At 40.6% G+C, this 16,256-nt stretch overlaps 1 long non-coding RNA gene across 3 annotated transcripts; it reads left to right on the forward strand.

Annotated features, from left to right (window-relative positions):
• Window positions 1–42: 42 nt before the first annotated feature.
• Window positions 43–15,332, forward strand: LOC146402777 (uncharacterized). Of its 3 annotated transcripts, XR_014807810.1 has the most exons (4): window positions 83–338; window positions 11,604–11,742; window positions 12,088–12,136; window positions 13,666–14,961. It is a non-coding gene; the product is annotated as an uncharacterized LOC146402777 (long non-coding RNA). The 3 variants fall into 3 exon arrangements; XR_014807808.1 differs by lacking the exon at window positions 11,604–11,742 and having other exon boundaries at window positions 43–338; XR_014807809.1 differs by lacking the exons at window positions 11,604–11,742; window positions 13,666–14,961 and adding an exon at window positions 15,224–15,332 and having other exon boundaries at window positions 212–338.
• The last annotated feature ends 924 nt before the right edge of the window (window positions 15,333–16,256 follow it).

The following is a 16,256-nucleotide window of genomic DNA, read 5'->3' on the forward strand; positions in this document are numbered from 1 at the left end:
GTCTGGAGCCAGGAGCTGCACAGCCGCGCCCCTCCCCCTACCACGAGATCCCTATAAAGCAGCCGCACCGGTGCGTGTCGAAGAGAGTCTGCGCCCCAGCGGAGTTTGCGTGTCTCCATTCTTTGATTAAAGAATGAGGTTTTTTTCTTTTGCTTCTGAATTGAATGCTACCTCCTGCCAGGAGATGTTATCCTACAGGACTTTGTCTTGTCAAAACTGGATAATTTTAATCATCAGCCTTCTGGTTCCAACCCGTCCAAGGTCTTGTCACTTGTGCTCAGCCGCAGTCACCATCCTCTACGAGGTGGGGATCTTGGTTCCTGCAGAACCACTCAAAGGTATGTGTCCTGTTCTTCTGTACATCCCCAGAGGTGGAACTAGGTCTCTGTTTTATCCACTGAATATGTTTCTTAACAGCGTTTCCTTTCTTTCTGCATTCCCTCACTTCCCTGACTAGTAAGTGCCTGTGCTTGTTCTTCGGATCTCAGGAAAGGCTTAGGAGACTACAGCTTTTTTTTTGCTTTTTTTTTTTTTTTGTTTTTTTTAGGGCCGCACCTACAGCATGTGGAAGTTCCCAGGGGCCGAATCGGAGCTTCAGCCACAGCAAGGCCAGATCCAAGCCGCATCTGCAACCCCTGTTGCAGCTCACAGCAGTGCTGGGTCCTTAACCCACTGAGCAAGGCCAGGGATTAAACCCGCATCCTCCTGGATAGTAGTCGGGTTCGTTTCTGCTGCACCACAATGGGAACTCCTAAAGCCTTTTTCCGACAAACAAGAAATGGTGGACAAGGAGGGCTCTTAGACCCAGGAAGGCGCCCCAGGGTGCTGCTCAGTTTCAGTCCCCCGCTTTACTTTGATACTCCTCAATCCTGAGGGGAACAGGGGCAGGCCAGGAGAGGGAATAAAGTTTTGGATGGAGAGGTTCATATCAACTCAGCAGGGAAACTTGGTTTTAGGGAGACTCAGTTTCAGTGGCCAGACACGTAGACAGGTGGGGAATGTTAAAGTTGGCAGTCAGAGGTGACTATAAATATCAAGTTCAATTCTTTTCAAACTTTGGAAATATGGAATTCCAAAGAAATGCCTCCAGTTCCCAATCAGAACTTTCACTTTTCACTTCAGGACTTTCCACTTCAGCTTTAAACAGAACAGGTTAAATTTAACATTTCATGATTAGGCTTCCACAAAATGTTTTGTATTTTTTAAAGGGTTCTCTGGGAAACAAAACCCTGCTCAAAAGCGGTATGCTTATTTACAAAAACCACTAAATGGCCTTCACCGTCTTACTGCCCTCACCGTCTTGATCAGTAAATGTTGGAATTAAGTCACTTGCCCAAGACAACACAGCTGCTCAGTGCTGAGGACTGAAACCAACATCTCCAGATTCCCAGCCCAGAGCTATGCCTGCCATTGTCACATTGCTTATAGTTCTTAGGGTCGTATGTGTAATAAATACTTGCTGAATAATTGCACTAATCTGCTGCATGGAAAAATAGATGCACAGTTCCAGGAAAAGATATTCCACTCCATCAGCAGAGTCATGGTTTGTCATGGCTTTTCCCAAGACTTAGCTTTGAACTGAGATGGGACAGAGGGTGCCCTAGGTGGTGCAACGTAAGAGAGGAGTGGTTATGGTCACACCCAAGAAGACCCAATTTCCAAGTCTTTTTTAAAGAGCTTCTTGTTTACCACTGACTCTCATTCTTTCAGTACAAAATTTTACATCACCAGAAGTCCCTTTTTCTAATATAAATGCTCCTGGATAGAGTAATTCATTCAGTCATTATCAAAATGAATTAGAACAGTGATTCAGAAAATTGTCTGTTCATAGCCTTTATCTTGGACTCTCTTTACAAAACAGCTTCTGATTCAGTCCTCTTGGGGTGATCCCTGAGCTTCTACATCTCAAACAAGCTCTCAGGTGTCTAGATGCTGCTGATGCAAGCACCATGCTTTGAGAGGTCTATCTGAAATTAGCACACTCTTCAGAAAAGACTTAGAAGGAATAGAGCACAGGCATAAATCTGGAAGTAGAGCTTCCTCATGAGTTTCAGATTCAGAAACACCAGGCTTTGGGGGCTCCTAGTGTGGGGAATTCTAAACATCCTTTAAGAAGGGCCTGTATGTGGTCACGAGGCACAGAAAAGGCAGGGCACAAAAGACTTTTGCTGGAAGCTGCCTGGTTTGAAAAAGAAATAAAAGCTGGGTTCAGCCCAGGGAATGGGTGAGCCTTCTAATGAGCCATCTCTATGCTTAGCACCCGCCTGGGCATCCACCAGAGCCTGGAGTCCTGGATTGTTTAATAAGACCCACTTCCCTGGCTCCCTTGACTTTCATGGTAACACCTCACTGAGGTGACTAAGCGGTAAGCATGCACTGGAGTTACACCCAGCTCTGCCAAGGCGGCAATATTATCTGATTGGAGATGATCTTCATAAAGGCTGGGGGACAGGAGCGTTCGCTAAGCTGGTTTCAGTGAGACTTTCACAAAGCTCCTTAAGCAGTTTGCCTTGTAGCAGGCAATATCCAATCTTCCTCCCTCTGTGGCGTTATGCAGGGGCTTGGAGTTTCATTAGCCCCAGCTTAATTTTTACCAGTTCCCTGCTGAGCATACACAGAAGCAATTTTTTTAATTGGCTATTTTTTTTATATTTTGTACTTTTCTTTCTTTTTTTAAAATTTAAGCAAATACTGTTGCACAAGGGAGATGAGTCATGGGAGAAGTTTAAAGTTTTGTTAGGATCTTTTTAAGGCATTATGATAAAGAATATTCTCTTTTTAAGACGCATACAATTTGGAAATATATGTACATTTTTTTAATGGTGGGGAATATCCTTGTCTAACAAAATTAAGAAAAACCAGCTCTAAAATGACTTCCCAAACTATGCTATATGTAAAATTGCATCATTCATTACTTTGCCAAATAAGATGTAGTTTTTATTTCTAGAAATGATAGTTATGTATTTTGTGCTTATCTTGAAAACATCTTTTCTTCTATTGAAAAAAAGAACTCAGATTACTTTATTCTTTGTCAGTGCAAGCTTGAGAAAAACCAGAGCTAATCTCATTTCTAACTTTCTGAGTTGTTGACACCACTTTGCCTTTGCAGAACCCATCTTGAAGACTCAGTGTTGAGTACTGGAGGAGTTTCACTTAGTTGGCAGTTAAGTTGGCCCTCCTCATCCCATAAAAATGTGTTTTTGTTTGTTTTTTGTTTTGTTTTGTTTTTGCTGGTATTCAGTACATTCTGCAGGGTTGTTTTCCTAGTTCTCCTCTGCACTTTCAATGTAGAGGAGTCTTCCTACTTCTTTTCTATCACTGAAAAGTTCATGTTATTTTAAAATGTCCCCAGTCACAGCCTAGATTCTCCAGAGGAGCATATTCCTTTCCATCGAATGGGCATTTTTGCAACTTAATATCTTACATTTGATTACCATCGGTGCATATTTAAACGTTGTCTTGCTCATCTTGTTTATTACATATATGTATTAAAAACTAATAAAAGCAAAATAAGACAAAAAATGAGCATTTCATTTTGGCATCCTCCCTACAACAAAACCCTGCAGATGTTTGGCTGCCTGTGATATATTTTGGAGAATGGAATTTGCAACTGTTATAATTAAGCAATACCATTAAGTCACCCGAGAGTAAATTAGAAACTAAACTGGTGCTGTGTGCTCAGGAACCCAAGATTATGGGCTGAGATCTCTATTCAGTGTCTGAAGTCAGCTCCCTTCAAATTGATTCTGAAATAAAAGGTGTGATTTCTATTCCCCACCTCCAAAATACCTAAGTGTATTAAACATGTCCCTAATATTGATTTGGCATGCCAGTTGTAATCTTAAATTGTAGGGGGGAAATGTTTTTGTAAATAGAGCTATTTCTATTTTGCTACGACTGTTTCCGTTGTAATGGGCAAGAGAAATGTGTAGGTCTGGATTATTTCCAGGGCTTTGGCTGAGATCCATGAACACAGTGGTGGTTTTAAAAAAAGAAAGAAAGAAATCAAGAGAAAGAACGGGAAAGAAAGGAATCTTAATACATCCTATTGCAGTTAGAATTAGATAAAGGTAATGTCATTCTTGGAGTTTTCCCTACATAATACCATCTGGAAAGAGACGATCAAATCCCAACAAGCTAAAATACAAATTGTCAGAAAAGTGAAGAGAACATTGATACAATTGTCACCAAAGGCAGCCTGAACAACCTATAATTTGATAAATGTAGAATATTAACACTTAAAACGTGGTAATAATTATCTAGTAAAGTTAAACTAGATAAATTTGAACATGGCACCACACTAAATTCCTCTTGGACAGAAATTTAAGTTGACTAAGAATAAAGGTCCAGCCCCTTGCTACCAGCTACTCAAAGTGTGGTTTTTGGAAATAGCCTCTTGCTACTCAGGGTATGGTCTATGAAACAATATATGAGTACAGTCTAGGAGCTTGTTGGAAATGCAGAATCTTAGCCCCATCCAAGACCTGCTAAATCTGAATCTACATTTTAACAAGATCCCAGATGATTCAGTCACATATTTAAGTTAGAGAAGCATTGATGTATACCCTTGGCTTCCTACCTGTTTTCACGCACCCAGGTCAGCCCAAATTCACAAAGCCTTTTAGTCACAGGACAGGTGCATCCTTTTTCTACTTTCCCCTTGTCAGTCACTTCCCTGACTCACTATATGGCTGATCTCCCAAAAGTCCAAGAATACTGTACAAATACCATCCTTCTAGAGGATTGGATCTCCCCTCTTCTTTTCAGTAGAGCTGCTTTTACTGAGCTCCTCACAGAAATGCTGACAAGATATTGATGCTATACATTTTCAATTTAGTCCTCAGACTGATCTTCCTGCACCTGAACTGTTGTTAGGATGGATTGCTTTTCTCCCCATACCTGACATATGCCTCCCCTGATCTAACAATCTGTTGCAACTTGGCAGCCTAAGTTTATCAAGTTTTCCATTCTTCTTCCAGTTTTCCTTCTATAGATATTACCCTGCTTTTCTTCTTCATTTGTCTGGCTTTGATTGGTTTTGATCTGATAGACTTTATACAAAAGGAAACTCTTCATAAGAGTGACATTTTTCCTTTATAGACATGGCCAGTCAGGAATGTGTCTGCCCTAGAATGATTTCAAAGCCCTTCTTCCATGACCTTCTCAGGCTCCCACTTTTTCACTTACCCTATCAACAGAGGTGGAGCAGTATTCCTTTCTGTGATTTTTTTTTTTTTTTGGAAGACAGCAATGATATCAATACCTGAGGATTTATACTCTCTAATGAACTTTAAGAAAAAGGAAACAAAAATACAAACCTAGCTATATGAGGTCCATGCATGATGTTCATACAGGTACAAAAAGATTTAACTATGGCAAAGTTCAATCAATCACTATGGTAACTAATATATCAACCAAAAGACCAGGTCTGCTTTGTACTCTAGGCAGCCTCTGTAGATTCTCCTCCTCCTCAAAATGTACTGGCTTGTTAGCTGCCTCCATGACTGTGTTCAATCCAAGATTTTGCTACATAGGGCTTGCTTTTATATTTACTTGGCAATTTCAGTTTTGCTATGACTTCAATATCAAAATCATGAATTACTTGAGCAAATAACAAGCCAATACACGCAAATCCAAAGGAAATTTCTACAAAGCTGTCTTTTAACTCTCTTTTCACACAAAGTGAAGTGTTTCTTGTCATGGGATAATAATCTGAGAAACAACATCTGGCCAGATCCACAACTTCGTTTCGAAGCGCACACTATTTTAATATGTTAGAATAAACATTCTTTTATCCAGTCAATATCTATTCAGTGCCTACTAGATGCAAGAAACAAAAGAACAAAGGAACAACTCTTACAGCTAAGAGATTTTTTTTTTCCTTATTTCTTCATGCCTGTTCTTCTCAAATACATCAAAAGGGCCTCCTAGCTAATTGAAAGGTCTCCGTGGTTCTCCCTACTCCTAAACTGTTCACATCAACCCCGGGAGCACTATCAATTCAGAAGAGGCCTTGAACACTTTTCAACTCCCCATGGAGGCACTTTCCCAAGCATCGAGAAGAGAGAGCTCTTGATGGCAAATCAAACATAATTTTAGTTAATATGTTTCTTAGTCATCTCAGTTTAATTTTTGTCCTCCCCCCACATGCACCATTTTTCATACTACTTCCAATGGTAACAATTTCCCAGCCTCTTGAAACTCTATGTGCTTAGCACTGTGGGACCTAATCAGGTTTTCTAAGCAGCTGCATGCTGTGCTCTCAGCACTCTGGGACAATGGAAGACAACTCCGAAATAAACTGGGGGAAATATGTTTTTCTTTGCCTATTTCCAAGTATGCAGTTGGCTCTCAACAACTTTGCTTCTGATGTAGTCGCCACGCATAAAACCGTATGATCATATTGAGAATCACTGCCCCTGGGATGCATCCAAAGGTGCTAAGAGACTTCTGACAGCAGACGGGGGCTTGCACAAGGCCAGGGAGGGGAAACTCGGGAGAGCAAGTCTCCACACTGGATGCTGGATTTGTACATCATTGATAGAAGAGAGGTACATGAACAAATAAAATCTCATTTGGTTGAAAGCCCTGCTGGTTTCAGCTACCTGCTCCAATTTGGACTGTTTTCTAGTTGAGATGTTCTTTAACCTGGGAGAACTCTTCATTCTATTTTCCTAAACATTCCCTGGTAAATCCTTCTCTTTCACATACAGTAAGTTTTTTTGTATCCAAGGCCTTTCCTTCTCAGCTTCCCTGGAGCTTCGCACAACCTCTTTTAGGAGATACCATAAGAGAAAAGGCAAACAGAATTATAAAGTTGAAGCAAATGCTTCCTGATTCTAAAACTAAAAACAAATAAGAGTCAGCCGTCACTATCTAGAAAAACAAACCCTATGAATAATAATATGATGCTTCTGATACATTCCCTACTTTATACTTTGTAAATTAGTCTGCCATTCTCATCAGTTGCCCCTCAGGGTTGGCGAGAAGAGCTCTGGCGCCCCAGGTAATATTTTTTTGGCAACCCCTCCCCAAAACAACAAAGCCAGTCCCCTGCTGCTCTCTCCTCTCCAGTCCTCAGGTCGCCCCATCTCTCTAATTGGTATTCATCCAACGCGGAACAGTAGCTATCAGTACTTGATGATTAACAGCCTTGTGAGACCTTGTGCTAGCAGCAAGAGTTGGCTCTTGATTCCACCATTTAAAAGGGACGCTTGAGTGTGAGATTCTTGTTTCAAAGAGGTACAGATGGATGGCATTGTGTTTCCACCATCTAAATGGGTCTTGGGAGCAAGGGATGTGTGATGGAGGACTGGATTGAAACCCCTTGGTGCAGGGTCCCTCCCAACATTGCTGTATACTGGGGAACTTTTAAAGCTTGCTCTGATTCTGCATGGCTCAAACATTAATAAATCACTTGACTACTTAGTGTTGAGACACCCATTTATATTTAAAGGGCCTTATGATCTTTATTCACTTTTCTCCCCCATGTTGATTTTTGTGCACTCCAACCTCTTCACCCCCCACCCCACCAACAACATTTTCAGAATTCTTGACTATCTTGCGCCAGCTTCACTGAGTCAAGGAAAATGGATATCCAGCTACATTTATAGACTTACTAGACAGTAACCCAGAATTATATATGGAATTCAGCTTCTTTTCTGAATGACACTAAATGTCTCTAGTTATCAAGAATTTTCATGTCAGGATGATGATCCCACCATATGGGGCTCTTTGCTTTGCACTGGACTTCGTCACAGGATTTCAGAAACATGTTTTGGGTCTCCTGGAACTAACAAGTATGTTTAGATGGCACCAGATTTTATAAGCCAGAGAGCAGACTGTAAATACTTTTGGATACTGGTGCACATTTTATAAATAATTCTGGCATAGTTTTAATTCTCTAGGACTTCAGGGATTTGTTATATTCCATTTTTCATTATTTGTTCATTTCCATGTGGCCTTATTTCTGCAAACATGATTTCTTGAAAAATGGAATTAGGTCCAGATTTAGCAAATACAAAAGGATGATTTGTAACATTTCTCTCACAAACTGGTTCTGGGCAAAGGCAAAATGAACTCATTTATACTTGATGGAACATAATTGTAAATTTACACATAAAAGTTGCTGGGAAAATTGATATTTTGAATCTCACCATCTCTACAGTTGCTCTCCGAACCTCCTCAGGGTGACTAGGCCTCTCTTGTTTGGTCACTCTCATGCTCAGAATCCCACAGGGTCCTATACTTGACTAGAGGAAGCAATGACTAAGCAGCCCCAGTGACAAGTTCCTCTCAGTAAAATTATTTCTTTTTAGAGTGCTTCATACTCACCAGGGTGCGTTGGTTCCACAGAGTGACTCAGGAAGAAATGTAAAAGTAATTTTTGGGCTATTCATATGATTATGTCCCCTCTGCCTAAAATCCTCTTCAAGCATTGACACCATGGCTCACTCTCTCACCTCTCTCAGGTCACTTGATTGCCACCTTCTTAAGGAGGACTTCCCTGACCACCTATTTTACATTGCAACCCCTCTACCCCCAAACCCTTAACTTCTCTGTGATTTTTCTCCAGAGCCACTGTGCTCACAGACACATGCACACAGAGACACACAGACAGACAGACAGATAGATACACACACACAAATATTACTAGGATTTAGGTGCCATGAGGAAAGGAATTTGGGTTTTTTTGGTCACTCTTGTATCCCCAGTTCCTAGAATAGTGCCTAGCATAGGAGAAACACTCAATAAATATTTGTCCAATAAAAGAAAGAATATAAGCCCATAGATAACACACATATGCACACACTCTTGATCGCATTATCTGTATAAAGTCCACATTACAATATTCACTTTTCCCCTAGACTTTGTCTTATTAGGAATAAGTCTGTACCTGATATTCCTTTTAACCTACTTTCATCTCTATAGAAAGTTTTGAAGTGAGAGAAAATGCATTTCCTAAACGCTGCACTTTACTGGAAGTAATTAGTTGAGCTTCTTAAATGATTAGTCTGTAGCTTCTTAAATGACTAGTCTATGCCTCTATTTCTTCCCAGACTCCCTCTTCAACTCCCAAATGCTGAATTGTGTCCCCACCACAAAACCCTGAAATTCTTCCCACGTGATCATTAAGTCCAAGTGGACAGGTTTTCACTTTTGTGTGTGTGTGTCTCTCTCTCGTGGAGACTAAGTGGCCTCCATCATGGAGGTTACGTGCTAGTGGGTCTTACCTCACTATTTTCCACAATAATAATGTCAGAAGGATATTCCCAGCTCTTTACTCATCCTTCAGGTCTGAACTGAAATGTCACGTGCTTAAGAAAGCTTTTCCTCGTCCTACTGACTGGGTTGAGTGCCCAGGTCAGAGGTTTTCATAGTGCTTGCATTTCTTCATTCTGGTTCTCACCACCCCTGAAACTGCTTAAGGTATAACATGTGGCTTTAACTTCTCATGTCTGCCACTTTGTGCGTGAAATTCATCCCCTCCCTGGCAAATCACCAAAAATCCCCCCCAGCCCCCCTGCATTGCACTGCATGCTCACAGCTCCCTGCTCCTTTGCTTATAACAGAATCTGACATTTTTGTAGCCATTTCTCAAGCGTATTACGAGTCAAACATGCTATCAGGTGCTTTTCATGTACTATCCCATACAGTCCTCAAAACAGTCTATCTTAGAAATTTTTGTTTTAGGGTAAGGAACAAAAACCCTCACAGAAACTGGCTCATGCATAAGGGAGATTTGATTCATAATAGTAGAGTGCGGAAGTAAGACAGGTATCAGTCTTGGCCTCAGTGGGGTGACAGCAAGAACCTTGACACCCAGTTTTCCTTTACTCATTTCTAGGCTGTTTTCCTTATATTGACATTTCTGTAGGAGTCAGATGGCTATAGAGGTTTTAGCCCTGGAGTTCCAACCATGGCTCAGTGGGTTAAAGACCTGACATAGTATCCATGAGGATGCGGGTTCCATCCCTGGCCTCACTCAGTGGGTTAAGGACCCAGTGTTGCCATGAGCTGTGGCATAGGTTGCAGATGGGCCTCAGATCTGGTATAGCTGTGCTGTAGCTTAGGCTGACAGATGCGGCTCCAATTCAACCCCTAGCCTGGGAGCGTCCATATACCGCAGGTGCAGCCATTAAAAAAAAAAGTTCTAGCCCAATATAATTCTGGGTTTAAGCCTCCTCAGAAAAAAGAGTGAACTCGAACAGAAATCTCAAGATTGAGTCTTGCTGGCCCTCAGGTGCCCATTCCTGAGCCAATGCCAATGGGAGAATACCAGGCACCAAGTAGCCCAGGCCCACAACACATGCCTCTGGGAGTGAACTCTGCCTCATGAGTCAAGGATAAAAGATAGGTGGTTTCTCCAAAGCAAAAGTAGCATACAGTTATAACGAGAAAGGGAGCACAATAATAACTAAGAAATTAACCCCCAACGACAACCCAAGGATCATAATGCCACACCTCTTTTTTTTTTTTTTTTTTTTTTTTTTTTTTTTTTTTTTTTAATGATTTTGGCACAGATGGTAAGCCACTTGGCAAAGATCACAGACCAGGTCTCTTGAGTCTGACCAATGCTTCTTAACACCACTTTACTCCCTTTCCTAAAAGGTTCTTACCCTGTTTTTTCAGCTTAACTTCAGGAAGTACTTAGAAATTCAGCTCACATGTGACTCCCTTGGAAGCCTTTATAGAGGCACCTACTTTCTCTCCTACCCAAGCTGATAAACAGATACTCCACTGAGCAATCCCCCTTCTCCTATAATTTCCTCTCTGTTCTCCACAAGCCTTGACTTCTGTTTGTCTTTACCAGAAATCTGTCATTTATTCATCTGTGGAACCTACTGCCAGGAGAAGTGCTAAGTTTGGTGAATAAAATGGAGTTCTCAGGGTACTTTAATGTCACAAAACCAGGTGAGACAGATGATCAGCTCCATTCTCCAGGAGGAAACTTTAGGCTGTGAAAAGTTATGTGTAACTCCCATCAGAGTCTTGGGTAAGCTAGAGTCACCAAGGAACTAAGGAACTAAGTCACCAAGGGTGGGTGCTAGGACTAGATAACTTAGTTTTAAAAGGCTAAGATTAAAGTGAGTTTGAATCTAGCTTCTAAAGAATGCTTGGAGTTTGGGATGGGGGGAAGGTAGCAAAATAGAATGTTTGAAAGCACATGGACATGTAAACCAAGTAAGGAGGGACCCTGGATAATTGTCACAGAACAACAGAGCTGTTCACATATCCAAGATTTATATTTACTGGCTGTTGAGTGGGCTTGATCTGCAAACATTGAGACTAGGACTCAAGTTGAGGTCTTCTTCCTCAAAATCAAATGCTGTGAACATTGTTTTTTACGACATAGAGCTCTTGGTTTCCTTAATCCATTTTATGGATTGTAGATGTCATTCTCATCTAACAGCTTAATTAATAACTTCCTTGGGTAGTTCAATCTTGAAAGATGATGAGGAATCAAGAATATTTACTAAAGTAATTTATCTCCATGCTCGTGTTAGCAGCAAAAGGTAGAGGAAGAAGAAGAGAATTAAGGGGTATAGAGCTTCAAATACCATGGCTAACAGGGGCACCTTGTATTCTGTGAAATTCAACAGGGCCATCCCTTACTGCCTCGTCTAGTTCTAAAGAGCAGCTGAAGGGCTAGCTGTCAAGGTCAACTGTGTTGTTTTCAACACGCTTTCCAAGAAGGCACTGATGCAATGGGCAAGAAAACTGCCTTCCAGGAAGGATGAGGTATGGAGAGAAATGACCCTGTGTTTCCTGGAAGAAGGTAAAAATGAGGGGAAACATGAGTAAATATGACACAATGACAATATTTGGGCCCTCTAATGATGTGACTTGGAGGATTTTTTTATGATCCCTGTTTTGGGAGAACTGTTTTAAAATCTTTCACTGGCCAAGGCAGATCTGGTACTGTTAGCTTGACCGATTAATTTTACATCTGTTCTAACAAAATAGCCAACAGGCATATTATTTCCAGATTCCTAAAGGTTGGTGAATAGCAGTGGAATTAATTCTTGAGTACATATGAGAACACGTTCTCTCCCTGCTTATATCGCATTGTGTTTTTTTTCTTAGAGATGACACACATCAGAGCCTCAATCACAGTCCCTGATTTCTTACCAAGGTAACCTGATCTTTTTAAAAATTTGAAGGAAAAAGTTTTGGAGTTTCTATTACATGATTGCTATAAAAACCAGTTCCAAAAAAAAAAGCTAAACAAAACAAAATACCTGTGATCCTGGGTTTGGTTTAGATATGCTCCTAATAACAGAACTATTATATCAAACTGTTTGTTAAAGTTTAGTTTTTCCCATGGAGTTTGCTCTGAGACTACATTCTCTATTCAGGTCTAACCCAACTAGGGGACAAGGGTGTGTGTGTGTGTGTGTGTGTGAATAAGTTTTTAAGCATTTCATTTCATTAGTTTAGCATTAAATTGAATGCTATTCAAATAGTAAGAATATAAGAATATCCACTGGGAGTTCCCTGGTAGCATAATGGTTAAGGGAATCTGATGTTGTCACTGCTGTGGCTCAGGTCACTGCTGTGGTGTGGGTTCAATCTCTGGCCCAGGAACTTTTGCATGCCCCAGGTGTGGCCAAAGAGGGGGAAGAAAAAGAATATCCATTGGAATCTTAGGCCTTCAGAGAATATAAAGATGAAATCATTATAGTCCCTGCCCCCAAGAAGTTTATAATCCAGCAGGAAGAGACTAGCCTTACATAAGAGAGCTTCAATTGAAATATAACACAGATTCAAATGAAAAATATGCATCGAAAGATAGAGATTGTTGCATGTGAGAAGGTTCTTGATGGGTTTTATCAAGCATATGTCAAGGGGGAGTTCCCATCATGGCACAGCGGAAACGAATCTGACTAGAAACCTCAATCCCTGGCCTTCCTCAGTGGGTTAAGGATCCTGTGTTGCTGTGAGCTGTGGTGTAGGTGGCAGATGCAGCTCGGATCTGGCGTTGCTCTGGCTGGGGCGTAGGCCGGCAGCAGTAGCTCTGATTTGACCCCTAGCCTGGGAACCTCCACATGCTGCTGCAAGTGCCGCCTAAAAGGCAGAAAAAAAAAAAAAAAAAAAAAGAAAAGAAAGAAAAAGGAATTTGTTGGGGGAAGGAGAAGAATACAAACTTGGGGGGACATCTCAGAGGGCAGGAAAGCATAGTATACTTCTGCCCCACTGTCCATGGGCTAGAACATTAGTCTATGAGAACTGCATGAATTTATCCTTTCCTGAAAAATGAAATTGAGTATTAAAACTGTTCCACTGATTTTTAAATTTTGCTGTTTTAATCATCTGCTTCTGTTGATCACCAAGCAAATGAGTACGTAAATTCTTAATGGGTTCTGGGCATAACATCAAAAGAACCTGAATAAATCAAGCTAATTTAATGACTAATGTAAATATACTGGATCATTGCTTCATGATTCACTTTATTTGCCAGTTGACCCCAAAGTTGGGGTCCAGGAATAGACAAAATGTAAGGAAAGCTCAGAACTTGACTCCCAGTCCATGCAGACATATAGGTGCATACAGCCACTGCCTCAAATTTACCAACAGATGATGCAGCACCGCTCCCTTGAGAATTATTTGAAGTGACAGTTTGTGAAGTTTCATCACCCGGTGTTTCTCTTTCTTTTCCCACAGATATATCATTCCATCAGAAATGTGCAGAGTAAAAGCAAGCGTAATGTAATATACAAGATGGTAACCCAGCAGAACTAACTGTAACCAAGGAGCAGGCTTCATCTAGCACAAGAGATGCCAGGGCTCTACACTTGAACTCAGACATCCTCAAGGACTGCCTTCCTTCTCCTCTCTCTGTGTTGCCCTGCCTATAAAATGGGGCTAATTCAGCTCACCTAGATAACTCACAGACATGATGGGAAGATTAATTACTCAGGGTTCATTGAGTGCTTTAAATATGAAAAGCACGATGTATGTCACAAACAGAGGGCTGTGACTTCAGGGGAGACAATAAACAGCAGGCTCAGATGAACTTTTAATAAACAAAGGCCCTATTCTCATGTAAATACTCAATAATAAAGGCTACGGAAAGAAAGCTGCAGGAAATATAAAATATAAACAGAGTATTTTCCATGAGGAGTCAGCAGATTTTATCAGGTTAATAAATTATTACAATAGAGTATATAAAATCAAACTCATGCAGAATCAGACCAGAGACTATAATATGTGGCTGCTGGGCTTATCTGGTGGGAAAGATCTTACTGATTTTTGTAGAGTATTGGATCTGCGAGATTTTTAAACTAGACAAGGATGATGACCCAGTTTGGGTGGGAAAAGCTTAGATATTCCCAAAGAAGAATACAGCCCAAGAAGAAGTCTCTGGAGGTACAGTTATTTTAAACCTTTCAGACCTGCATGACAGGAAGAGACTTCTGAAAACTGAATGCAAAAGGGAAACATTTTAAGATCTTCCATATCCATTTCTCATTGTCATGACCTGAGCAAAGATTTCTTAAAGGACAGAAAAAGTTTATTTACAACTAAATACAGATTTGAGGAAAATAAAATTCAGCTATGTTTTTTATATTAACCAGTATATATGAGAGAACAAAGGTGGGTGAGTTTTCTCTTGGACTATGATTTGAGAAATCCCTGTAGGAAATAAAGACCATAAGCATCAAATACAAAACATATTAGAGGCAAGAATGCCAAATTAAAACATCAGTGGAGGAGTTCCCATTGTGGTACAGTGGAAACGAATCCGACTAGTATCCATGAGGATGAGGGTTCAATCCCTGGCCTCGCTCAGTGGGTTGAGGATCCTGCATTGCTGTGAGCTGTAGGTGGAGTCTGTGGCTCGCTTCCTGAGCTGCTGTGGCTGTAGTGTAGGCCAGCAGCTGCAGCTCCAATTTGACCCCTAGCCTGGGAACTTCCATATGCCACAGATGCGGCCCTTAAAAAAAAAAAAAAAAAAAATCAGTTAAAACATTATAAGAACACTAAGAACTTTTAAAAGATGTTATGTATCAGTTCGCTATTTGGCAAAATAGTGCTGCATGACAAACAAACACAATAACTTGTTCTCATGGTTCTTTGGATCACTTGGGCTAGTTCTGTTTCACTTCTGAGGCTGGACTAGTCCACATGTCTCTCACCCTCATTAACCAGTAGGCTAGCTAGGGCATGTTCACCTTGTGGTTCCAGACTCAACACTAAAACTTCAACTCTATTCTGTCAGCCAAGGCACAGAACATTGCCAAGCTCAAAGGCGCAAGAAGCAAAGAAGTACCCCCTCTCCATGTCATGAGGATCCAGGATGTAAATGCAAGGAAGGGTGAAGAACTGACCCCAAGAATTCAAATAGAATTTTGTTCCAAAGTTATATATCAAAAAGCTCTAGAAACAAATAGTCCAGAGACAGATGGACCTGAGAAACAGAAATACAACTTTCAACAAAATATTTATGAAGTGATGTTTTTAATTTCTTTTCCATCTATGTGTATATTTTCACTTGTGCATTGAGTTCCAATGGCTGACATGAAATTATTCTCTTCTTACTGATTAAAAAAAAGTATCAAGCATTTTTCTTTTTAAATTTAAAGAACTTGGAGTTCCCATGGTGGCTCAGTGGTTAAAGAATCTGACTAGTATCCATGAGGATGTGGGTTCAATCCCTGGCCTTGCTCGGTGGGTTAGGGATCCTGTGTTACCATGAGCTGTGGTGTAGGTCACAGATGCAGCTCAGATCTTGCATTGCTGTGGCTGTGGGGTAGGCTGACAGCTGCAGCTTTTATTCAGCCCCTAGCCTGGGAACTTCCATATGCTGCGGGTGCAGCTCTAAAAAGACAAAAAAATAAAAATAAAAACATAAAGATTTATGACTCTATAATATAGAGAGCTTAGGTTTTTCTTGAGAAGTATTCCCCATGTACTGAAACATTTTGATAGTGTCATTTGTGTATGTTACAATTTAACACCAAGATCTGGCCTTCAACCATAGAGGTGAATTCCATCTCCACAAATTTTGGAAGCATGTTGGACTCGTGAGGAGTGGGAGGTAGCAGCCCTAGAATTTTTTTTCTTTTCTTTTCTTTTCCCCATCATCAGTATTTATTGAGCATTTACAGTATACTAGGCACAATAGAACATACAGAAAACATTGTCCCTGCTCTTGAGGAGCTTACATTCTAAGAGAAAAAATATATATATACACCTCTTTTAAAATGGTATTTTCGTTTGGCATTTAGAATTTCTATACCATCTTCATCAAC

This window comes from Sus scrofa, chromosome 6, assembly GCF_054392235.1.
Source record: "Sus scrofa isolate SSC_HxYL_T2T_F1_AM1 chromosome 6, Sscrofa_HxYL_maternal_Yorkshire_Landrace_v2.0, whole genome shotgun sequence".
NCBI lineage: Eukaryota > Metazoa > Chordata > Mammalia > Artiodactyla > Suidae > Sus > Sus scrofa.